The sequence below is a fragment of the Bufo bufo genome, chromosome 5, assembly GCF_905171765.1.
Source record: "Bufo bufo chromosome 5, aBufBuf1.1, whole genome shotgun sequence".
Lineage (NCBI taxonomy): Eukaryota > Metazoa > Chordata > Amphibia > Anura > Bufonidae > Bufo > Bufo bufo.
The window spans coordinates 178,646,960-178,672,350 of record NC_053393.1 but is presented as its reverse complement, the minus strand read 5'-3'; the positions used below and the strand labels follow the sequence as shown (position 1 = coordinate 178,672,350).

The 25,391-nt window shown below is 46.9% G+C and overlaps 1 protein-coding gene across 2 annotated transcripts in view; it reads right to left on the bottom strand.

Annotated features, from left to right (window-relative positions):
- The window catches only part of LDLRAD4 (low density lipoprotein receptor class A domain containing 4), a 388,238-nt gene extending 379,473 nt beyond the window's left edge, over positions 1-8,765 (bottom strand). For both annotated transcript variants that reach the window (XR_005779168.1, XM_040433133.1), the window contains exon 1: positions 8,667-8,765. The gene's annotated coding sequence lies outside the window, so the exon portion shown is untranslated. The remainder of the gene's footprint in view (positions 1-8,666) is intronic.
- Positions 8,766-25,391: the final 16,626 nt, after the last annotated feature.

The window sequence follows — 25,391 nt, the reverse complement described above, 5'->3', positions numbered from 1 at the left end:
TCCCCATCACCATGGGAACGCCTCTGTGTTAGAATATACTGTCGGATTTGAGTTTCACGATCTAACTCATATCCGACAGTATATTCTAACATAGAGGCGTTCCCATGGTGATGGGGACGCTTCAAGTTAAAATATACCATCGGATTGGAGAAAACTCAGATCCGATGGTATAAAAGGAACTCCTGACTTTACATTGAAAGTCAATGGGGGACGGATCTGTTTGCAAATGCACCATATTGTGTCAACGTCAAACGGATCCGTCCCCATTGACTTGCATTCTAATTCAGGACGGATCCGTTTGGCTCCGCACGGCCTGGCGGACACCAAAACGACTTTTTTTTCATGTCCGTGGATCCTCCAAAAATCAAGGAAGACCCACGGACGAAAAAACGGTCACGGATCACGGACCTACGGACCCCGTTTTTGCGGACCGTAAAAAAAAAAACGGTCGTGTGCATGAGGCCTTAGGCCTCTTTCACACGGCCGTTTTTTTTTTCGTTTACTGGCCGTTTTTTGCATTCCGTATACGGTCCCTATACGGAACCATTCATTTCAATGGTTCCGCAAATAAATGGAATGTACTCCGTATGCATTCCGTTTCCGTATTTCCGTTCCGTTGAAAGATAGAACATGTCCTATTATTGCCCGCAAATCATGTTCCGTGGCTCCATTCAAGTCAATGGGTCCGCAGAAAAAAAAAACGGAACACATACGGAAATGCATCCGTATGTCTTCTGTATACGTTCCGTTTTGCGGAAACCATCTATTGAAAATTTTATGCCCAGCCCGATTTTTTCTATGTAATTACTGTATATGCCATACGGAAAAACGGAACAGAAACTGAAACTAAAAAGGAAAAAAACGGAACAGATCCGTGAAAAACGGACCGCAAAACACTGAAAAAGCCCTCATGCACACGACCGTGCCATTTTTTGCGGTCCGCAAACCGCAGATCCGCAAAAAACTGAAGCCGCCTATGTGCCTTCCGCAATTTGCCGCACATTTTTCTGCAACAAAGGCTGCCACCTTTTCACACGAGCGAGTTTTCCACGCGGGTGCAATGTGTGACGTGAACGCATAGCACCTGCACTGAATCCTGACATTCATTTCAATGGGTCTGTGTACATGAGTTTTTTTTCATGCATTAGTTCTGCGTTGCGTGAAAAACGCAGCATGTTCTATATTCTGCATTTTTCACGCAGCCCTGGCCCCATAGAAGTGAATGGGGTTTAAGTGAAAAACGCATTGCATCCGGAAGCAAGTGCGGATGCAATGCGTTTTTCACTGATGATTGCTAGGAGATGTTGTTTTTAAACCTACAGTTTTTTATCACGCGCGTGAAAAACGTATCAGAACGCATTGCACCCGTGCGGAAAAAACTGAACACAATCGCAGACAAAGCTGACTGAACTTGCATGCAAAATGGTGCGAGTTTCACTGAACCCACCCTGAACGCATCCGGACCTAATCCGTCACACTCGTGTGAAAGAGGCCTTAGGGTACCTGTACACAGGTGCGGGCCGTTGCCGGAATCCCAATTTCTGTGCGTTTCTGCACCAAAAACAGCATGCGTTAGGGTGCCTTCACATGCGGCAGATTCTGTGGCACAAAATTTCTCGACTGAAAATCAGTTTGCGCGTGAAGGCTCCCTTACTTGCTGATTTTTGGGAATATTTGATGCGATTTTACTGCAGATCTCATACGTGAAAAGTATGAAATACACACACAAAAAAATATATATAATTGCACAAAACAATTGAAATGCTGAGGATTTAAAAATCCGCACAGAAGGTCAATTTCCACACAAAAAAAAGCAAAACGTACATAAGATCTGTCTAATGTCAGTCACTTTGTTAGTTCTGTATTACGCTGCCGTTTTTCCGCAGAATACGCGTGCAAAATGCGTGTAATCCGCATCACTGGCAGGTAGCTTTAGGGTTCAGCTAAACAGCAATTTTGGCTGCGACAGCCATCACGCAACCAGAGAGCGCAGTGTAGCCTGGCTACCATAGGAATGGAGTCGCAGCGCAACTCATACATTAGCTACAACTGCGACGTGCAAATCAAAAAAAATCCAGTGGCAACAAACATGTCAGTTGTACTACAATTCTGTTCAGTCCCATGGCAGCCCTGCTACACTGGGCAGGACACATGTAGCGCCCAAAATCATCATAGCCATACCCATTTTTTTTGGCCTGGTCTGTTCCAGTTTTTTTGCAGGCCCTATGTGGAACCATTCACTGCCGCAAAATAACGAAAATGACTGTGTACATTCCATGTCTGTGTGTCCACCAAGCAAAAATAAATAATATGGAACATGTCCTATAATTGTCCGCATTACGGACAAGGATAGGACTGTTCTATAAGGTCTCTTTTACATGAGCGTTACGGATTCTCTCAAGTTCAGTCAGTCTTGTCTGTGATTGTGTTCAGTCGTTCAGATTTTTCCGCGTGGGTGCAATCAGTTTTTGATGTGTTTTTCACGCGCGTGAAAAAAAACCTGAAGAATAAAAATGTACATCTCCTACCAACCATCAGTGAAAAACTAATTGTATCCGGATGAAATCCTTTTTCACTGAAGCCTCATTCACTTCTATGGAACCAGAGCTGCGTAAAAAGCACAGAATAAGGCCTCATGCACACGACCGTATGTATTTTGCAGTCCACAAAAAATACGGATGACGTCCGTGTGCATTGCGTATTTCGCGGAACGGAACAGCTGGCCCCTAATAGAACAGTCCTACCCTTGTCCGTAATGCAGACAATAATAGGACACATTCTATTTTTTTGCGAAACGGAAATACGAAAACGGAATGCACACAGAGTAACTTCCGCTTCTTTTGAAGACCCATTGAAATAATTGGTTCCGTATATGGTCCGCAAAAAAAACAAAAACGGAATGGACACAGGAAGAAAATACGTTCGTGTGCATGAGGCCTAAAGCTACTTTCACACTGTTGTTTCGAATTCCGTTTGTGAGATCTGTTTCAGGGATCTAACAAACTGTTCAAAACAGATCAGTTTACCCCCAATGCATTCTGAATCTATAAGGATCCGCTCAGAATGCATCAGTTTGGCTCTGATCAGTCTCCATTCCGCTCTGGATGCGGACACCAAACGGATCCGTCCTGACTTACAATGTAGATCAATGGGGACGGATCAGTTTTCACTGACACAATATGGTGCAGTTGAAAACGGATCCGTCCCCCATTGACTTTCAATGTAGGTCAAGACTGATCCGTTTTAGATGCGTTCTGAACGGATACAAGCGTTTGCATTATAGGTGCGGATCCGTCTGTGCAGATACCAGACAGATCCGCACCTGACGCAGGTGTGAAAGTAGCCTAAGGCACATGACTGTTGCTGGCCGGTGCCCAAAAAAAGCTTGAATGGGTCTGCAATCCGGAAGGTGCGGTGTGGAACAGAGGCCCGGAAGTGCTTCCGTGGGTTTTCTGTCCGTGCCTCCACACAGCAAAAAAAATAAAACTTGTTCTATTTTTTGGCAGTGCGAACAGCTCACGGACCTATTCAAGTTGATTGGGTCTGCATCTGTCTGCGGCAGCCACACAGATGATACCAGTGCATTGGGGACCACAATTTGCGGTCCCCAATGCGCGGAACGGGTGGCACATGAGCCCTATAGAACATGCTGTGGTTTTTCCTGAGCGCAGAAACGATGCGTGAAAAACATGAAATTAATGGGTCAGGATTCAGTCCGGACGTTATGCTTCACACATCGCACCGTGATGGAAAACTCGCTCGTGTGAAAGAGACCTAAAGGGCTGGCCATTCCAGTCCGCAAAATTGCAGAATGCACACGGCCAGTATCCGTGTTTTGCAGATCCGCAAATTGTGGACCGCATAACAACAGTCGTGTGCATGAGCCCTTAGGGTGCCTTCACATGATGCAGAAATTTCTGCACCCGAGAATCAGTTCCATTTACCTGAAAAGGTTCGTTTTGGCATCAAGCACATGTTTGGAAGCTCCATTCAGATGAATGAAACTGATTTCCAGTTGGCGAAATTTCGGCAACAAAATATGCCATGTGTGAACGCCGCCTTAGGATTAGTAACTCTGCCTTAGGCCTCATGCACACGACAGTGTTTTTTTAGGCCTCATGCACACGACCGGTTTTTTTTAAGGTCCGCAAATACGGGGTCCGTAGGTCCGTAATCCGTGTCCGTTTTTTCTTCCGTGGGTCTTCCTTGATTTTTGGAGGATCCACGGACATGAAGGAAAAAGTCATTTTGGTGTCCGCCTGGCCGTGCGGAGCCAAACGGATCCGTCCTGACTTACAATGCAAGTCAATGGGGACGGATCCAGTTGACGTTGACTCAATATGGTGCAATTGCAAACAGATCCGTCCCCCATTGACTTTCAATGTAAAGTCAGGAGTCCCTATTATACCATCGGATCGAAGTTTTCTCCAATCCGATGGTATATTTTAACTTGAAGCGTCCCCATCACCATGGGAACGCCTCTATGTTAGAATATACCATCGGATTTGAGTTAGATCGTAAAAACTCAGATCCGACAGTATATTCTAACACAGGCGTTCCCATAGTGATGGGGACGCTTCAAGTTAGAATATACTAAGAACTGTGTACATAACTGCCCCCTGCTGCCTGGCAGCACGCGATCTCATACAGGGGGCTGTGATCCGCACAATTAACCCCTCAGGTGCTGCACCTGAGGGGTTAATTGTGCGTATCATAGCCCCCTGTAAGAGATCAGGTGCTGCCAGGCAGGAGGGGGCAGACCCCCTCCCTCCCCAGTTTTAAATTCATTGGTGGCCAGTGCGGCCTCCCCTCCCTCCCCTGTATTTAACTCATTGGTGGCCAGTGCGGCCCCCCTCCCTCCCCACTATTATATTCGTTGGTGGCCAGTGCGGCCTTCCCTCTCCCCCCCTAATTAAAATCACCTTCCCCCATCATTGGTGGCCAGTGCGGCCTCCCCTCTCCCCCCCCCCCCTAATTAAAATCACCTTCCCCCATCATTGGTGGCAGCGGAGAGTTCCGATCGGAGTCCCAGTTTAATCGCTGGGGCTCCGATCGGTTACCATGGCAGCCAAGACGCTACTGCAGTCCTGGCTGCCATGGTTACTTAGCAATAGAAGCATTATACTTACCTGCGATGTCTGTGACCGGCCGGGCGCTCCTCCTACTGGTAAGTGACAGGTCTGTGCGTCGCATTGCTTATAGCACAGACCTGTCACTTATCAGTAGGAGGAGCGCCCGGCCGGTCACAGGTAAGTAAAATGCTTCTATTGCTAAGTAACCATGGCAGCCAGGACTGCAGTAGCGTCTTGGCTGCCATGGTAACCGATCGGAGCCCCAGCGATTAAACTGGGACTCCGATCGGAATTCTCCGTTGCCACCAATGATGGGGGGAGGTGATTTTAATTAGGGGGGGGGAGAGAGGGGAGGCCGCACTGGCCACCAATGATGGGGGGGTGATTTTAATAAGGGGGGGGGGGGGAGAGGGGAGGCCGCACTGGCCACCAATGATGGGGGAAGGTGATTTTAATTAGGGGGGGGGGGAGAGGGGAGGCTGCACTGGCCACCAATGAATATAATACTGGGGAGGGGGGCCGCACTGATCACCAATGAGTTAAATACAGGGGAGGGAGGGGGGCCGCACTGGCCACCAATGAATTTAAAACTGGGGATGGAGGGGGGTCTGCCCCCTCCTGCCTGGCAACACCTGATCTCTTACAGGGGGCTATGATACGCACAATTAACCCCTCAGGTGCGGCACCTGAGAAGTTAAATGTGCGGATCACAGCCCCCTGTAAGAGATCGGGTGCTGCCAGGCAGCAGTCATGTACACAGTTCGTAGTATATTCTAACTTGAAGCGTCCCCATCACTATGGTAACGCCTCTATGTTAGAATATACTGTCGGATCTGAGTTTTCACAAAGTGAAAACACAGATCTAAAAAGCTTTTATGCAGACGGATCAGCGGATCCGTCTGTGTGAAAGTAGCCTACGGACACGGATGAAGGACGCGGATGACAATCTTGTGTGCATCCGTGTTTTTTCACGGACCCATTGACTTGAATGGGTCCGTGAACCGTTGCCCGTCAAAAAAATAGGACAGGTCCTATTTTTTTGATGGACAGGAAACACGGATCACGGACGCGGATGTACAACGGTGCATTTTCCGAGTTTTCAACGGACCCATTGAAAGTCAATGGGTCCGCAGAAAATCACGGAAAACTGAACAACGGACACGGATGCACACAACGGTCGTGTGCATGAGGCCTTAGGATTAGTAACTCTGCCTTAGGCCTCATGCACACGACAGTGTTTTTTCACTGTCAGTGATTTGGCTTCAGTGGTCCGTGTCCGATTTTGCTTCAGTTGTGTTTCCTTGTGTCTTCCTTTTTTTTGTCTGACAGGGGGGGGGGGGGGGAAGGAAGGTTAATGAAAAGTGTAATTTTATTGCACCAAGGTCTTGTAGAAAAAAAACGGACACAGACACGGATGACATACCAGTTGTGCATCAGTTTTTTTTGACGGACCCATTGACTTGAATGGGTCTGTCCTCCGTTTTCCACTGACAAAAATAGGACAGATTATATTTTTTTGACGGACTGGAATCACGGAGGCGGAGAAAAAACTGAGGACTATCAGTTTTTTCCACAGCTCCATAGAAATGAATGGGACCTCCGCTAAACTGTGAAAAATGACGGAACGGACGCGGATGCACACAACAGTCGTGTGCATGAGGCCTTATTGTATAAAAAGAGCCTAAGGCCCCTTTCACACGGGCGAGTATTCCACGCGGATGCGATGCGTGAGTTGAACGCATTGCACCCGCACTGAATACCGACCCATTCATTTCTATGGGGCTGTTCACATGAGCGGTGATTTTCACGCATCACTTGTGCGTTGCGTGAAAATCACAGCATGCTCTATATTCTATGTTTTTCACGCAACGCAGGCCCCATAGAAGTGAATGGGGTTGCGTGAAAATCGCAAGCATCCGCAAGCAAGTGCGGATGCGGTGCGATTTTCACACACGGTTGCTAGGAGACGATCGGGATGGAGACCCGATCTTTATTATTTTCCCTTATAACCATGTTATAAGGGAAAATAATACAATCTACAGAACACCGATCCCAAGACAGAACTTCTGTGAAGAAGTTCGGGTTTGGGTACCAAACATGCGCGATTTTTCTCACGCGAGTGCAAAACGCATTACAATGTTTTGCACTCGCGCAGAAAAATTGCAACGCACCCGCACATTTTCCCGCAACGCCCGTGTGAAAGAGGCCTAAGGGCCCTGTTAGATGGCACAATCTTCAAGGCAATTATGGGAAACAAGCGTTCCAACCAAGCAGCTGATCAGCCAATGAATAAGCAAACGCTGGTTTTGTTGGCTGATGGGCATCTTTCCTCGGGGTGGAAGCTGCCGGATTATCGGCCGCACGCATCTGTGTGTAATCAGGGCATGCCAATAATAACAGAACTGAAAGCGGGAGGATCACCTGCGGTAGAAATCGTTCCTCCCACCTTCAGTTTGCATCGGCCTGTGTAACCAAACTGGTGCAACTTAGCGCCAATGGCTGTGCCATCATCCAATGGGCAGAGTAATACAGTGTCATGAATGGGCAAAGGAAAGCTGCATAGCGATACTCTCTTTTTATAAATGCAATAAAATGATGAATAATATAGCCACGATTAAAAAACGTAAAAACGGGTGCACCAGGTTATGGGCTTCCAACATTTTCTGGTGCAAATTGTGGTGGCATAAGGACGAGAAGCATGCTCAGACTGCCAGGAGCTGCCCCAAATACATTATGTGGCATATGCCCTGCGGATAAATTTGGTAACATTTCCTCTCATCTCCTTTGTGACAAGTTCTCCTTGGGAAATCACCAATGCGTTTTCTGTGGTTTCACGTAGGGGGGGATGTCACCCGCACTCGGGAACTACATGGATTGCATGCCCAAACAGTTAAAAAAAATTATATATATAAAAAAAATGGAAATATCAGCTCGGCTACATTTCTACAATCTCATTAAATATTTATTCTGAATATCTATATCTCATGATGAAAGAAAAACAAGCCTGTGTCTTTCACCCTTGCCCGATAGTGACAGAAAACTTCATGGCGGGTAGCTACGATGTACCAGCCTGCTATATGGTGTGATTTCGTGAATTCCCTCATACGGTGCAGTCAAATCCAGAATGAGAACATTAAATCCTGGTAAATACCAACGCTGACTGGCATCAAATGGCAGGAGTACAGTAGGTATGTGATCTACATCTGTGAAGAAGCGGGCACCAGCATGTGCAGCAGGCACACCCCCTTTCACCATGCCCATAGCTAAGAAAAGACTCTTACTTTAATAAACTCAGAGCAGCAGCACAGGTGCCCATGACAGGATGCCCACCATCCTCCTGGCATCTTCTAATGGGATTATCACATATCACCCACAGAAGTGACTGGCAGAACAGAGGGCAGATGTGGCTTCCTCAGCACACAGAATTAAACTTGGGCCTCTGACACTTTTCTGCCAGCAGCAGCTCCTCCCCGACTCCCAGTGAAGCTCCAGCTGCAGCCCCCTGACTGGGCACTACCCTCCCGCCAGTGCAGCAGTGCTGGAGGTGCTGCTGCAGTGACTTGCTGTTATGCAGAGGAGATGGAAGGGTCTTACCTCCCCCTGCAGTGTGTCTGCGCACACAGGCTCCTTGTCTGGGACCAGCACCCTCTCCTCCAGCCCTCTGTCTGCAGCCAGTCTAGCTCTCACTCTGACAGCCGGAGAGAGGAGACAAGTTCTAGAGGGAGGTGTGAGGGGGGAAGGGAAAGGCTTCCTGCCCAGCCCTGGCCGCCAGATTTACGGGCTACACTGACACCTAGCGGCTGGATGTGCAAATGCAACGCTGCAATCCTTTTCTCACTAAGGCCTCATGCACACGAGTGTTTTTTCACTGTCAGTGATTTGGCTTCAGTTGTGTTTCCTTGTGTCTTCCTTTTTTTTTTGTCTGACGGGGCAAAAAATGAAGGTTAATGAAAGGTGTAATTTTTTTGCACCAAGGTCTTGCAGAAAAAAACGGACACGGATGACATACCAGTTGTGCATCCGTTTTTTTTTTTATGGACCCATTGACTTGAATGGGTCCGTCCTCCGTTTTCCACTGACAAGAATAGGACAGGGACTGGAATCACGGACGCGGAGAAAAAACGGAGGACTATCAGTTTTTTTCACAGCTCCATAGAAATGAATGGGACCTCCGCTAAACTGTGAAAAATGACGGAACGGATGCGGATGCACACAACGGTCATGTGCATGAGGCCTAATACGGTACTTTCACACTAGCGTTTTTCTTTTCTGGCGCTGAGTTCCGTCATAAGGGCTCAATACCGGAAAAGAACTGATCAGTTTTATCCCCATGCATTCTGAATCGAGAGAAATCCAATCAGGATGCATCAGGATGTCTTCCGTTCAGTCATTGAACGGCGTTTTGAACTGAGGAAATACCGCAGCATGCCGCGGCATTCTCTCCGTCCAAAATTCCGGATCAGTTGTCGGAATGCCGGATCCGGCATTAATTTACATTGAAATGTATAGTGCCATTAAAAATACCGGAATGCCGGTAAAAAAAAAATAGAAACGGATCCGTTTGTCAGTATGACAAGCGGAGAGACGAATCCGTTCTTGCAATGCATTTGTGAGACGGATCCGCATCCAGATCCGTCTACAAATGCTGTCCGTTTGCATGCAGATTGCCTGATCCGTCAGGGAGTTTTGGCAACGGAACTGCTTGCCGGATCACTCTGCCGCAAGTGTGAAAGTAGCCTTACTCCTATGGAGGTGGCACAGTTCTCCTTCTCATCCCAGTGGCCCTAGCCCTGTGTCTCTCAAATTGTCCCCAGGGAGGGACTGGAAACTTAAAGTGGCCCTGAAAAAAAAAATCAAATAAACTAACTAAGGGCTCTTTCACACTTGCGTTCTTTTCTTCCGGCATAGAGTTCCGTCGTCGGGGCTCTATGCCGGAAGAATCCTGATCAGGATTATCCTAATGCATTCTGAATGGAGAGAAATCCGTTCAGGATGCATCAGGATGTCTTCAGTTCCGGAACGGAACGTTTTTTGGCCGGAGAAAATACCGCAGCATGCTGCGCTTTTTGCTCCGGCCAAAAATCCGGAACACTTGCCGCAAGGCCGGATCCGGAATTAATGCCCATTGGAAAGCATTGATCCGGATCCGGCCTTAAGCTAAACGTCGTTTCGGCGCATTGCCGGAGCCGACATTTAGCTTTTTCAGAGTGGTTACCATGGCTGCCGGGACGCTAAAGTCCTGGCAGCCATGGTAAAGTGTAGTGGGGAGCGAGGGAGCAGTGTACTTACCGTCCGTGCGGCTCCCGGGGCGCTCCAGAGTGACGTCAGGGCGCCCCATGTGCATGGATCACGTGATCGCATGGATCACGTCATCCATGCGCATGGGGCGCTCTGACGTCATTCTGGAGCGCCCCGGGAGCCGCACGGACTGTAAGTATACCGCTCCCCCGCTCCCCACTACTACTATGGCAACCAGGACTTTAATAGTGTCCTGGGTGCCATAGTAACACTGAACGCATTTGGAAGACGGTTCCGTCTTCAAATGCTTTCAGTACACTTGCGTTTTTCCGGATCCGGCGTGTAATTCCGGCAAGTGGAGTACACGCCGGATCTGGACAACGCAAGTGTGAAAGAGGCCTCAAAGTGTCCCCATGTTGTAGGTGGATCCAAATTGACAGAAGGCAGGACAACACAAGTAGGCATGGTCAGCAATACCATAGCGCAAAATACTGTCCCAGCGGAACCATATACCACAGTGCCAGTGGCGTACATAGAGACGTAAGGGCCCCATTGCAAGGATCAAACCAGGCCCCCCCCCCCCCCCACACACACACACAGGACAGAAGGGGTTCTGCCTAAACCCTTTTCAGTGACCCTTGGGCCATTATTTCTGCCTCATTTGCTAAAAGTTGTTCCCTTAGAGAGTAGAGTCCTGACCAAGTGTTCACCTCCAGTAGAAGAGGAGATAATCCCAAATAAGACTGGGCCCCCTCTTGCCCTGGGCCCCATAGCAGTCGCATGGTCTGCCGCTGTGGTAGTTACACCCCTGCACAGTGCAGCGCCATATCCTGCCCTAAAAGTTGTCCCTCTGTGGTGGACCTCAATAGATGTTAATTTCCATTCTTCTCCTCTCTCATCAAGATATGGAATTCAGAAGGGCATGTGTGGTCACTGGGTACCTGAGTACCTGATTCCCGCAGCGTTAATTACCGCTGACAGCTCATTATGTACCCGGTCATCAGCATAGAGGAGGGTCTGGGCAGCCCCCTGGGCATTGGCCCACTGGGAAATTTCCCTGTAAGGTCTATGACCAATCCGCCCCTGAACATTGTAATACTTATTTGTGGGAAGAATATTATATTCTACATCGGAAGCAGCTCTTTAGTGTTCTGACTAGGGCAAGGCATAAGGGGGCATTATGTGACATAGGGATTCATAGACCCCCACATGCCCTGCCCCTGAGGGTCTGTTCTAGTTCTTCGTTACAGAAGTCAGGAGTGGCCTCCCAAGATGTGCAACCGTAGCAGTGACGCAGCTATCCGAAGTGGAAAGACTCTAAGGGTGCGGACAAGTGTCACGTGACATTTCAAGTCATTCATTTCAGTGGTGTAGCTATGAGGCACGCTGCATGCTGTGACAGTCGCAAAAAATCCATCCAAGTCAGATTCTCCTGCGACTTTCGCGTGGCGGTCGCAACATGTCACATGTCCCATAGCAACATCATTGAAATACATTATATCAAGTGCCGCCATGTAGCCATACTACTTTGCGTCACCGTGTAACCGGACCCTTAGGACGCCTCCGCACAGTCAGGTTTCTGATGCGGTTTTGGAAGCTAAAATCAGGAGTAAACCATAAAAGTAGAGAAATTATAAAGGACTTTTTTAAATTTACTCCTGGTTTTGGATTCTAAAGCTGCATCAGGAAACCTGACTGTCTGGCCATACCCTAAGGCCTCGTTCACATCTCCGTTAGGCATTTATTCTGGAAATCGATTGGATTACTGCCGGACCTCATTGCAGTCAATGGGGATCTGGTGGTTAGGTAGAGGATCCGGAAGGCTGCTCTGTGCCGAAACAGCTTGCCGGATACTCTACTTCACCACCGGATCCCCATTGACTACAAAGGTAATCCAGCCGATTTCATGCATAAATTCCAGGTTTTGGCTGGACAAAAATCACTGCAAGCAATGGTTTTTTGTCTGACCGACAGCTGGCATTCAAACGAGGCCTTAGGCTAATTCCACACGCAGGGCCGCTGATAGGCCAGTACAGCTGGCCCAGTTGTACCGGGCCCGGCTGGCAGGGGGGCCCGGGCTGCCGACTCCCGAGCCATTTTAATTTTTTTGCTGTCAGTGGGCTGGCTCCAGTAACAGCAGGCAGTGTGGGGGCGGCGCTCACTCACTGACGTCACACGCCTGCTCCTCCCACTAGGCGGCGCAGGCGCGTGACGTCAGTGAGTGAGCGCTGCCGCCCGCACTTGTTACTGGAGGCTGGAGGGTGGAGGGAGGAGGCAGGAGCTGAATGTAAGGTAGTATTTTAGTAAAGAGATGAGCGCTGTGCCTGTGCTAAAATTAAAGTTACTGTCTGCAGCCTGCACGGCTGCACCGATTTATTAATGTATACTACTGTGAGTGGCGGGGGGGGGGATCTATATGGATGACGTCATGACGGCACTGTTATAGGGAGGGCGGGGGATCCGTGGATGGCACTGTTATGGGGGGGGGGGGGTCTGTCATGTGGATGACACTTATGGGGGGGGCCGGGGGGTCTGTGGATGACACTTATGGGGGGGATCTGTGGATGGCACCATTATGGAGGGGGATCTGTGGATGACACTGTTATGGGGGGGATCTGTGGATGACACTGTTATGGGGGGATCTGTGGATGACTGTTATGGGGGGGATCTGTGGATGGCACTGTTATGGAGGGTATCTGTGAATGGCACTGTTATGGAGGGGTATCTGTGGATGACACATAGCATAAGATGCTATATACGGTATGTGTCATCCACAGATCCCCCTCTATAACAGTGCCATCCACAGATCCCCTCCATAACAGTGCCATCCACAGATCCTCTCCATAACAGTGCCATCCACAGATCCCCTCCATAACAGTGCCATCCACAGATCCCCTCCATAACAGTGCCATCCACAGATCCTCTCCATAACAGTGCCATCCACAGATCCCCCCATAACAGTGCCATCCACAGATCCCCCCATAACAGTGCCATCCACAGATCCCCTCCATAACAGTGCCATCCACAGATCCTCTCCATAACAGTGCCATCCACAGATCCCCTCCATAACAGTGCCATCCACAGATCCCCTCCATAACAGTGCCATCCACAGATCCTCTCCATAACAGTGCCATCCACAGATCCCCCCATAACAGTGCCACCCACAGATCCCCCCATAACAGTGCCATCCACAGATCCCCTCCATAACAGTGCCATCCACAGATCCTCTCCATAACAGTGCCATCCACAGATCCCCTCCATAACAGTGCCATCCACAGATCCCCTCCTTAACAGTGCCATCCACAGATCCCCTCCATAACAGTGCCATCCACAGATCCCCTCCATAAAAGTGCCATTCACAGATCCCCTCCATAACAGTGCCATTCACAGATCCCCTCCATAACAGCGCCATTCACAGACGACCCCCCAGCGCCATAAATATCACTTGTAGACAAATCTGCATGTTGTTTCAAGGCGGCGTCTGGGGAGGGGCCAAGGGCGGGGCCAGGGGTGTGGCTGAAGGAGGGATCAGGGGGTGGAGCTGAAGGGGGCCCCGTCATGTATGCTGTACGGGGCCCCATGATTTCTATCAGCGGCCCTGTCCACACGGGCGTATTCAGTCCGTGAAGTATACTGTATGTGACCGAGGTTTTTTACGGGCTGAACACTGCTCCTGTGACACAAACTCACGGCATTAAAATTATTTATATTGCTGTGTGTTGCTGCATGACCTCAGGTGTACTAAGTTGTACTGACATAATGCCGTCAGTACAATTCAGTACAGCCGAGGTCAGGAAGCAACACGATAATGCTGTGAGTTTGTGTCACAGGAGCAGGCAATTTCAAGGCTTTTTCAGTACGAGCTCCGCTATGCAACGCCTACCAACATCTAAACACAACCCCCTCCCTTGATTGACCAAATCAAAGTGGTACTCTATCTGAATCTGTCAATCAAGGGGAGGGGCTTGTGTTTAGACATCGGTAGGCGTTGCATAGCGGAGCTCGTACTGAAAAAGCCCATCTCCTTCCTGGTGCCCGATATTGGCTGCCAGAAACTGTGGTGCCGATAGTGAGGAGAAAGGTATTATTTTAAACTGCAGGATCATCCCTACCAGGCTATGTGCCTGGTTTAATAGGGGTGATCCTGGTGACAGAGCAGCTTTAAAGGGGTTGTCTGAGTTCAAAATAAAAAAGTCCTACTCAGTGATTGACCGCCTTCCCTGTATGGTTGTGGATGCAGAAAAGTCTGTCACCCACAAAATAGGACCATCCGCTAAGTATATAAAGAGCAAAAGGTTTCTTGCAAGGGTATGCCACAGTACATGCGGTATTATATTGTGCAGCTCACCAAACTGCAGTTGTTGACTCCCTCATGCACACCCGGTTCAGCTGAGTGTATATGTTTTCAATGGGGACGGAGGACAAATCTGTTGCCAGACACCTCTGGTAGTGGATTATCTCCTGGAAGAACAAAAGGATCAGATGAAAAAATTCAATTTGCCCTATCCTTCTCTCTCCATTGGAGGAGAGTCAGGAGCTTCTTAAATACATTAGGTTGTCATCTAGTCCCATCAAAAACGTTGGATCCGGACAATAATACACTAGTATTGTGCCCGCATTGCTGAGAAAAATGTTGTTTTAAAATATGCAAAATAGCCTGTAGGAGCAATGGGGGCGTTGCCATTACACCTGGAGGCTCTGCTCTCTCTGCAACTGCCACGACCTCTTCACTTTGATTGACAGGGCCAGGCAGTGAAAACTTCATCACACTTGGCCCTGTTAATGAAGGTGCAGAAGATGCAGCAGTTGCAGAGAGAGTAGAGTCTCCAGGTGTAACGACAACGCCGCCATTGCTCCAAGAGCCTCCTTTGCATATATTATTACATCATTTTTCTCAGCAATGCGGGCACATATGAACATAGGACCAACACAGATGCCAAGCGCACATGTAACAGGTCAGCCAGTTTCATAGGTACAAATATGCTGACAGATGCCCTCTAAAATGGCTATCCCATGATGGATTTAAAAAATGAAAATCAGACATATAGTACATGATCATGTCTTTTTAACAAAGCTACAACCAGCCCTATACCTCAAATGAATGCAGAGATCTCCCCATTCATTTCTCAAATTCTTTTCCTAGATTTATTTCTGAGCATGTGCGTCCACCTCAGTGAGGTGGTCAGAAAAATAAGAAAAATAACAGTAGGAGCGCTATAAAGATAGTTTTTATTGAATAGCTCAGTGGCTATACTACATTTTTAGTTATATGCAATTATAAAAGTATTAAATTCCATGTGCTGGTTTGAAAACTGCAGACTATTTGTGTGGGACAACTCCTTTACGATAAAGAGTGGTATGTGCTATGTCTCATTTTCACCAGAAGTGCCGGCAAAATTAGCCTTCTTCCAGACAGGTATAAATATGAATTACTGTAATGTCAGGCAGAGGCTTACTCATTGTGCTGCGGACAAACAACCTAAGACATCATCAATTTCCAGGAAACGGTCTACGATTCATGACAGGCTTTTATTAACTTCGATTGCAGTGGTATTTCGAACAGGTCTGTGGCGTTACCACACACCTGTCGATATACTTCTAGTCGCATGGCCATGCAGACATCATTGTAAAAGAATTCGAAAAATCGGGCTCTGACTCGACATACCAGAGACGTCAGTTCCGGACGAGAGAGAAATCCCGTAAGCGTGATTCCGCGAGAGTTTGTCAATACAGACCTCGAGAACATCTAATCGAGGAGTGCGACGCGAGACGCCGGAGCTTCCCGCACCGCTCGCCCCTCGGTAACATCAGCGGAGACGCCAGAATAACTCCTGAAGGAAGGAGGTAAGCGGCTGAATAACCATCTGTTACAATTTGACTAAATACGATCACTATTGATACTACGACCCTTCGGATTGTATCAGAACTTACCCGAAAGTAACAACACTACTTGCAGCAATTGCGATTATTTTTGTCAATATAACATCAACTTTCTAAGCTCCATAAGGAAACAAAGAGCAGTATATGCACTTGTATGGTAAAAGAGATCTTCATTTGTATTACGGACTCTCATAGTGGCACACAGTAGTTGCCCCCTTTGTGGACATTGTGATTTAATTGGTTTTATATAGATTTTATATAGATTTTATAGTGTCTGATATCATTTTATATAATAAATGTGTGTTTGATGTTAGAGTGCTCGCCCAATATATTCTCTATTTCAATTTTATTAACTTCACATGTTGTTTTATGGAGAGGAAATCCCAGGATACAGAAAAGGTGGCAATGTCTTCATGACAGTTAAAGGGGTTATCCATCCCCTATAATGACCCCCTTCCCCCAATCTCCCAGGCCCTTCGTATACATTATACTTACCTGCTCCCCAGCACCCACGTCGCTCCAGATTCCTGCAGGGACCCGGAGCAACACGGGTGCTGGGAAGCAGGTAAGTATAATGTATACAAGAGGCCTAAGCATTGGAGTGGGGGGGTCATTATAGGGGTTGGATAAACCCTTTAAAAAACAAGTTCAGGGAAATGTTTGCAGAATGCTATAAAATATGTTGCTAGCCCAGGGATCAGCAACCTTCAGCACTCCAGCTGCTGTGAAACTACAACTCCCAGCATGCAAACATGCTTGGCTGTTCTCACAACTCCCATAGAAGTGAAGGGAGCATTCTGGAAGTTGTAGTTTCACAACATCTGGAGTGCCGGAGGTTGCTGATCCCTGTGCTAGCCAATAAAAAGACGATGATGATTTATACGTTAGAAACTGGAAGAAAACTGGCAGAAAAATAAATAAGTTATGGGTCTTGGGATGCGGCAATGAAAAAAACATTTACTTTAAAAAAAAGAAAAACATATTTTATTGTTCAAAAGCACTAAAACTTTATATACATATTTGGTATCGCTATATTTGTACTGACGCAAATGAAGTTATGATGTTATTTATGCCACACAGCGAATGTTGCAAAATTTACTATGTTAAAAACTCAGTGGTGGTATTGCTTTTTTTTCCCTCTCCCCTCAGAAATATTTAATAAAAGTTAACTAGTAAGGGCTCTTTCACACTGGCGGCAGGGGACTCCAGCGGGTGAACTGCCTGTCGGATCCGTCCTGCCGCTAGTTCACGTGTGCCCCCGGACTGCCGCTCCATCCCCATTGACTAAATGGGGGCAGGGGCGGAGTTCCGGCGGCGGCACGGCAGTGCATGGCGAGAGGCATCCGGACTAAAAGTACTGCATGCACTACTTTCAGTCCGGCTGCCTGTCGCCGTGCGCTGCCGTGCCGCCACCGGAACTCCGCCCCCATTATAGTCAATGTGGATGGAGCGGCAGTCCGGGGGCACACGTGAACTAGCGGCAGGACGGATCCAACAGGCAGTTCACCCGCCAGAACAGCCTGCCGGAGTCCCCTGCCGCTAGTGTGAAAGTACCCTAAGTTATGTGTATCCCAAAATGGTGCCATCCAAAACTACAACTTTTCTCACAAAAAAACAAGCCTTTCTATGGCTACATCGATGCGCCAGAAAAAAAAAAATCTATATATTAGGCTACATGCACACAACTGTTGTGTGTTTTGCGTTCCACAAATTGCGGATCCGCAAAATACGTAAGCCGCCCATGTGCCTTCCGCAGTTTGCGGAACGAGCGGCCCATTGTAGAAATGCCTATTCTTGTCCGCAACTAACTAAGTAACTAACCGCTGCACCACCAGTGGCACCTGAAATACGCCTAATATGATAAAATGACCCTCTATGTTTTTTTCGGAAACATTGCAGTGTTTCAGAATAGACTAGAGCACTTTGTAATGGGAGCCTGTAATGGATTATGATAGACGTCAGATACCGGGACATTTGTAGGAGTAAGATTTTTTTCTTAAAGGGTTATTAGAAGTTTTTGGCCAGTAGAGCACTAATCATAAAGTAAAAATGTCAGTCACCTTTCCTGCCACTCTGTTACCACACTGAGGGTCCACCCCATCTCCTTCCTATCCTTGGCCTGTACAAATCCATACTGGGGCCAGTGACATGAAATGAGTGATAAGACTGTCCTACATGGTCTAATTCTCATCACCTCTTTGGATAAACAGAGAACCGCACATCACTGTAGCTCAAAATCAGTGTATAAGTAAAGCATAAGCCTCATGCATATAACCGTTGGTGTTTTTGCGGTCCGCAAATTGCAGGTACGCAAAACATGGATATCGGCCGTCCTGCCCTCTATAGAACTGTCTGTAATACAAACAAGAATAAGACATTTTCTTTTTTTTGGCGGGGCCACGGAATGGACATACAGATGCGGACAGAACACAATGTGCTGATCACATCTTTTGTTGCACCCTTGAAGTGAATGGGTCCGCATCCAGCCCACAAAAAATGCAGATCAGATGAGGACAAGAAACACGGCCGTGTGCATGAGCCCAAATACCGATGAAGCTAATCTACATTTTATTAAGATTTTACCTCTGGAGTTGTTCGCTTACAGTAAATCCTCTATTGAAGGATTTTATAACATGATTGCATGGTTTTGGTTTACAAAAAAGTGTAACTTTGTAAATGGTTCCTGTACTTATTTTGAATTAAATGGTAAATTTACATGTCTCTTGGTACCAAAATGACAAAACTCAGACTTCAGTTAGGAATGCACTAGCTAGGCTAAATTGCTGTCACGGGTGAAGTTTGCAGATAGCTGGAACTTATGAATAAACGAGCGACTGGCTTGATCCCAAACTAAGGAGCTTATAGGTGAGCCCTATAAAACCCTAAGAGCTCTCCCTGACTGCTATGCACATGCAAGGTCTCGATGGTAGACGATTGCATGCCCACGTACCTAAGTCTGTGTGACACCTGAAAACCCTATAATAGTGAGGGGACACTACCACCAGCTCCCTGCACTTAATACGGATGCAGTCAGGGTCACCTAGAATCAAGCCAGCAAGGAAACACAATAAAGTAAAGGACTTATCTGAGCAAACAGCAGAAGCAGCCTCCAGCAGTAAACACTTCATCCAGGAAGTAGTATAAACCGCAAAGTGAGGCAGTATGGGAGGGAATATAAAGGAAGACGATTAGTCTAAATAAGTGACACCTGGCAGAAGGAAAGGAGATGAGAAAGTGAAACCAAAACAAAGAACATCATACAAGAGGTAGAGAAGAAAGTCTGCCAGACCTTCTCACAGAACTGGCGGTGACAATTGCTTCTACAGAAAGGTTATTATTATGAAAATAATTAATATAGCAACTTTGAAGCAACGTTTTGGTAACAGACTACAAAAAACAGTGTGTAGTCACATACTGCAGTCATTCACCCTGTCATTTGTGTTTTATTTCTTATTAACCTCTTCCGGACTACCCGCCAGGTATTTAAATATGGTGCCTACTCGCAAGCAAAGCAGCATCATAGCCATCGGGTGCCTGCTGTTTAAAATAGCAGACACCCAGGGCTAATGCATGTGATCGATGATAACGCTTAACCCCTCAGATGCCATGGTCAAATGTGACCATGGCATATGGGAGTTCAAAATCCCAGGAGCGCGCACTCTGTGGCAAACTCAGTGTCACGGGGTTCCGAAGGTGCACTCGGTCCCCCATTGCCAGCAGACCTGTTGCTTAGCTTTGGGAATGAGGATTTGTGCTTGACCTCATTCCCAGGGCGGCTTTGCTGGCTGGGTGGCTCCCTGCTCCTAGTCTGCCTTGAGCGCCGAGCTGATCACTCGGTGCTCGACTGGTTGGCCTGTCGGTCATGTGACGCTGGCCACGTCACATGACCCTCACTCCCCACTATAAATACAGGCAGCCTGCTGGCCACAGGTTGCCTGTTAATTTCTAGGTTCCTGGCTATTTGTTGGACTACTGAATACTTACCTGATCCTGTTCCCTGACGATCCTCTGCCTGCTCCTCCTGTACTGCGCTTCCATCCTGGTATTGTGACCTCGGCTCCCACCTGACTACTCTCTTAGGACTCCTCTTGTACTTCGCTACTCTCCTGGTATTTGACCCCGGCTTCTCCTGACCATTCTTTGCTTAATCCGTTGTACTGCGTAGCTCTCTTGGTTCTGACCTGGTCCGTTCATGTTCCGTATTTTGTCTTGTCTGTCTTCCCTGCACATATCCTAAGTTAGGGACTGCCGTCCAGTTGTCCCCTGTCATCAGGACTCGTGAGGCAAGTAGGCAGGGCCAGGGGTGAGGGTGGAGCGCAGTGGTCACTACCCTTCCCCCTGTGTGTGTGTGGACGTGACCGTTACAGATTAACAGGCCCAACAACCACTGTATCATGAATCCTCTTATTACCCTGACTGACCATGTCTCTAACTTGACACAGATGGTGCAGGAGCTAGGAGGGAAACTCCTTTCTTTTGAGTTAGGGCAAGGTTCTTCCACTCCTCTGCCCCCCAGTCCACATGTTGAACCCCAGATCAAGCTCCCAGAACCTTTTTCTGGAGACCGGAGGAGGTTTCTCTCCTTTAAGGAGAGTTGCAAACTCTACTTCCGTCTGCGCCCCGTGTCCTCCGGTCCCGAGAGCCAACGCGTGGGGATTATTATTTCTCTACTACAGGGTGATCCCCAGGACTGGGCATTCTCGTTACCTCCTGGGGCCAGTTGTCTGACTTCCGTGAAGGGGTATGGACCTGAAGAGAGATCTTGGGTACCTGCTAGGGAGGTTCATGCTCCTAGACTTGTTCGTAAATTTCATTTAGAACACCCTGAAAAGCCATCGCCTGAAGTCTTGCGTCCGGTGGCCCCTCGTAAAAGGGGGGGTACTGTCACGGGGTTCTGAAGGTGCACTCGGTCCCCCATTGCCCGCAGACCTGTTGCTTAGCTTTGGGAATGAGGATTTGTGCTTGACCTCATTCCCAGGGCGGCTTTGCTGGCTGGGTGGCTCCCTGCTCCTAGTCTGCCTTGAGCGCCGAGCTGATCACTCGGTGCTCGACCGGTTGGCCTGTCGGTCATGTGACGCTGGCCACGTCACATGACCCTCACTCCCCACTATAAATACAGGCAGCCTGCTGGCCACAGGTTGCCTGTTAATTTCTAGGTTCCTGGCTATTTGTTGGACTACTGAATACTTACCTGATCCTGTTCCCTGACGATCCTCTGCCTGCTCCTCCTGTACTGCGCTTCCATCCTGGTATTGTGACCTCGGCTCCCACCTGACTACTCTCTTAGGACTCCTCTTGTACTTCGCTACTCTCCTGGTATTTGACCCCGGCTTCTCCTGACCATTCTTTGCTTAATCCGTTGTACTGCGTAGCTCTCTTGGTTCTGACCCGGTCTGTTCATGATCCGTATTTTGTCTTGTCTGTCTTCCCTGCACATATCCTAAGTTAGGGACTGCCGTCCAGTTGTCCCCTGTCATCAGGACTCGTGAGGCAAGTAGGCAGGGCCAGGGGTGAGGGTGGAGCGCAGTGGTCACTACCCTTCCCCCTGTGTGTGTGTGGACGTGACCGTTACACTCAGTCTTCCAAAATGAGTCAAGGCTGGCGCAGATAGGTTTCTATAGAGACCCTGCATGTAGTAGCGCTCTATAGGAACACAGTGAAATTCTCGTAGACTCTAATGCTTGTTCCGGGTCCCTAGGGCAGAGATGGGCAAACTGCGGCTCTTCAGCTGTTGTAAAACTACAACTCCTAGTATGCCCAGTCTGCCTACAGCTATCAGCCTACAGCAGGGCATGATGAGATTTGTAGTTTTACAACAGCTGGAGAGCCGCAGTTTGACCATCCCTGCCCTAGGGGAACAATTAAAAAGTGTAAGGCCCCTTTCACACTGAATCCGGACCCATTCATTTCTATGGGGCTGTGCACACGAGCGGTGATTTTCACGCATCGCTTGTGCGTTGCGTGAAAATCGCAGCATGTTCTATATTCTGCGTTTTTCACGCAACGCAGGCCCCATAGAAGTGAATGGGGCTGCGTGAAAATCACAAGCATCCGCAAGCAAGTGCGGATGCGGTGCGATTTTCACGCACGGTTGCTAGGAGACGATCGGGATGGGGACCCGATCATTATTATTTTCCCTTATAACATGGTTATAAGGGAAAATAATAGCATTCTTAATACAGAATGCATAGTACAATAGGGCTGGAGGGGTTAAAAAAAAATAATAATAATATAACTCACCTTAATCCACTTGATTGCGCAGCCCGGCTTCTCTTCTGTCTTCTTCTTTGCTGTGCACAGGAAAAGGACCTTTGATGACGTCACTGCACTCATCACATGGTCCGTCATATGATCCATCACCATAGTAAAAAGATCATGTGATGGACCATGTGATGAGCGCAGTGACGTCATCAAAGGTCCTATTCCTCAAAGAAGAAGACAGAAGAGAAGCCGGGCTGCACGATCAAGTGGATTAAGGTAAGTTAAACTATTTTTTTTTTTTTTTTAACCCCTCCAGCCCTATTGTACTATGCATTCTGTATTAAGAATGCTATTATGTTCCCTTATAACCATGTTATAAGGGAAAATAATAAAATCTACACAACACCTAACCCAAACCCGAACTTCTGTGAAGAAGTCCGGGTTCGGGTCTGGGTACCAAACATGCCGATTTTTCTCACGCGCGTGCAAAACGCATTACAATGTTTTGCACCTGCACGGAAAAAAACACAAACATGGAACGCAATCGCAGTGAAAACTGACTTGTTTTAGTGTCAAAATCGCAACATTTTCCCTGAACGCATCCGGCCCCAATCCACAACGCCCGTGTAAAAGGGGCCTAAAAGAAAGAAAAAAAGTTTTTAAAAATACAAAAAATATTCCTCCCTCTCCCCATATTAAAAATTATAATAAATGCAGTAAAAAAAAAAACATAAAAATGTGGTGGAGTTGTGTTTTTTTTTTTATAATTCCAACCCATTTTTCTATTTTTTTCCAGCTTCCCACAACATCGTATGCAACAGTAAATGATGCCATTAGAAAGTACAACTTATCCCACAAAAAACAAGCCCTCATGTGAATTGGAAAAATAAAAAAAATGATGGTTGGAATTAAAATCGGAAAATGTCCTGGTCCTGAAAGGGTTCATGTAAATTTGGTAACTTACCGGTAGTTTTCTTTCTTTGAAGACAAAGAGGCATAGGTCTTCAAAAGAGTTAAAAGGGTTTTCCAGGATTTTTTTTACTGATGACCTATCTTCTGGATAGGTCATCAGTAGTTGATCGATGGGGGTCTGACACCCTTGACCCCGACAATCAGCTGTTTGGGAAGGCATCGGTGCCGCTTAAGTTGTATTTTTTCTTAAAGTTTATTAAAGTTTTAGGTTTTAACAAGGGTACACCACATCAAGTATAACAGTAATAGAATAGTGAGTACGAGATAAAGCGAATACCAAAAGAAAACATAGGAACAGGAACATTTTAACAGTCATAGGGGATGGTATGGTCCAGATATAAATTACCTATATTCAAAACTAAGCAAATAGCAGGTTATGCAGTTTACCCAGTAATCAAATATATTTCAGTGGAAACTCTGAAGATGTTTCTGGTGAAATTTGTGGTGAGACTGAGATTTCAAAGAAATAAATTCACTGAGCAATAGCAAATTGTGAAATTGTCTTTTCCTAGCTTTAGGTTAATTTATGATATCTGACAATAGAGGCATAATATATGGACAATGCCACCACCTTCACCATTTCCCTGAATTTAATCTCTTCAGTTTTGGGTACCAGTGGACATGAAACACATAGTGGAATTTGATCGGGTTCAAGGGTGGGAAACCAAAGTGATACATGGAATGAGTGTGTAAGGTGTATTTAGAGTTAGCTACCAAGAGGTGGCCTACTGTTTCAGGGGAAAATGCCTGGACTGGGACCTTATTTTGGACCAATTACTGAGCACTGCCAGGAGTGAATGAAGTGTTAACCATTATGTCACTGAAAGTAATTGTCTGTAATCTATCTTTGGTTCATAAAATAATTTTCATATAGAGTAATAGTCATAGGGAATTTCCTCTGTATTTGGATCTGTTTTTCTAGCAGGTTTCTGTTCCTGTTTAGTTCTGTTCTAACAAGCCTGAACCACTACTGATATGATAGATCAGGGATCAGCAACCTTCGGCACTCCAGCTGTGGTGAAACTACAACTCCCAGCATGCAAACTTGCTTGGCTGCTCTTGGAACTCCCATAGAAGTCAATGGAGCATGCTGGGAGTTGTAGTTTTACCACAGCTGGAGTGCCGGAGGTTGCTGATCTCTGTGATAGATGCTGATTCCATTCCACTTTTAATGGCTCTGTCTGTTATAGTATATATATGAACAAAAGCATTTGGACACATACTGTACACGACACATACTGTACACCTACCTTATACCTACAGGAGCTTTTATGACTTCCCATCCTAAATCCATACAATCAGTTTACATAGTTACATAGTTAATATGGTTGAAAAAGTGAAGTCCATCAAGTTGAACCAAGGGATAGGTCGGGATGTGAATTCTAGAAAAGGGGAGTAAGATCCAGATTTGTTACATATTTTCATAAGCATTAAAATGTAATTTACTTTTAAGAATTCATATAAACTTTTTTTTTTATTATTGTCCACTGTTCCTGCTGTGACCACATCCTGAGGAAGTCTATTCCAAAGATTCACAATTCTTACAGTAAAAAAACTTTGATGCTTCTGGAGACTGAACTTTTTCTTCTGCAGTCGGAGGCAGTGCCCCCTTGTATTTTGCGGACAGTTTTTCACCATATTTTTTTGTATGGTCCATTTATATATTTGTATATGGAACTGGAACTAAGTGGACTAAAACAACACCTGAAACATTACGGTTGGCACAATGCTGTCAGGCAAGTAACGTTTTCCTGACATTCACCAAACCCAGACTCGTCCATCCGACTGCCAGACATACGAGCATGATTCGTCATTCTACAGAACACATTTCCACTGCTCCAGAGTCAAGTGCTGGCATGCTTTACACCACTCATGTCACTGTGTTTGGTAATATAAGGCTTGTATGCAGCTGCCCGGCCATAGAAGTCTATGCCGTCAGTCAGCTAATGGAACAGACAAATGAAATCTAAGTTTTCCCCTAAGTAACTGTCACTGAATCTTACCCTAGATCTATCGCTGAACACTGGC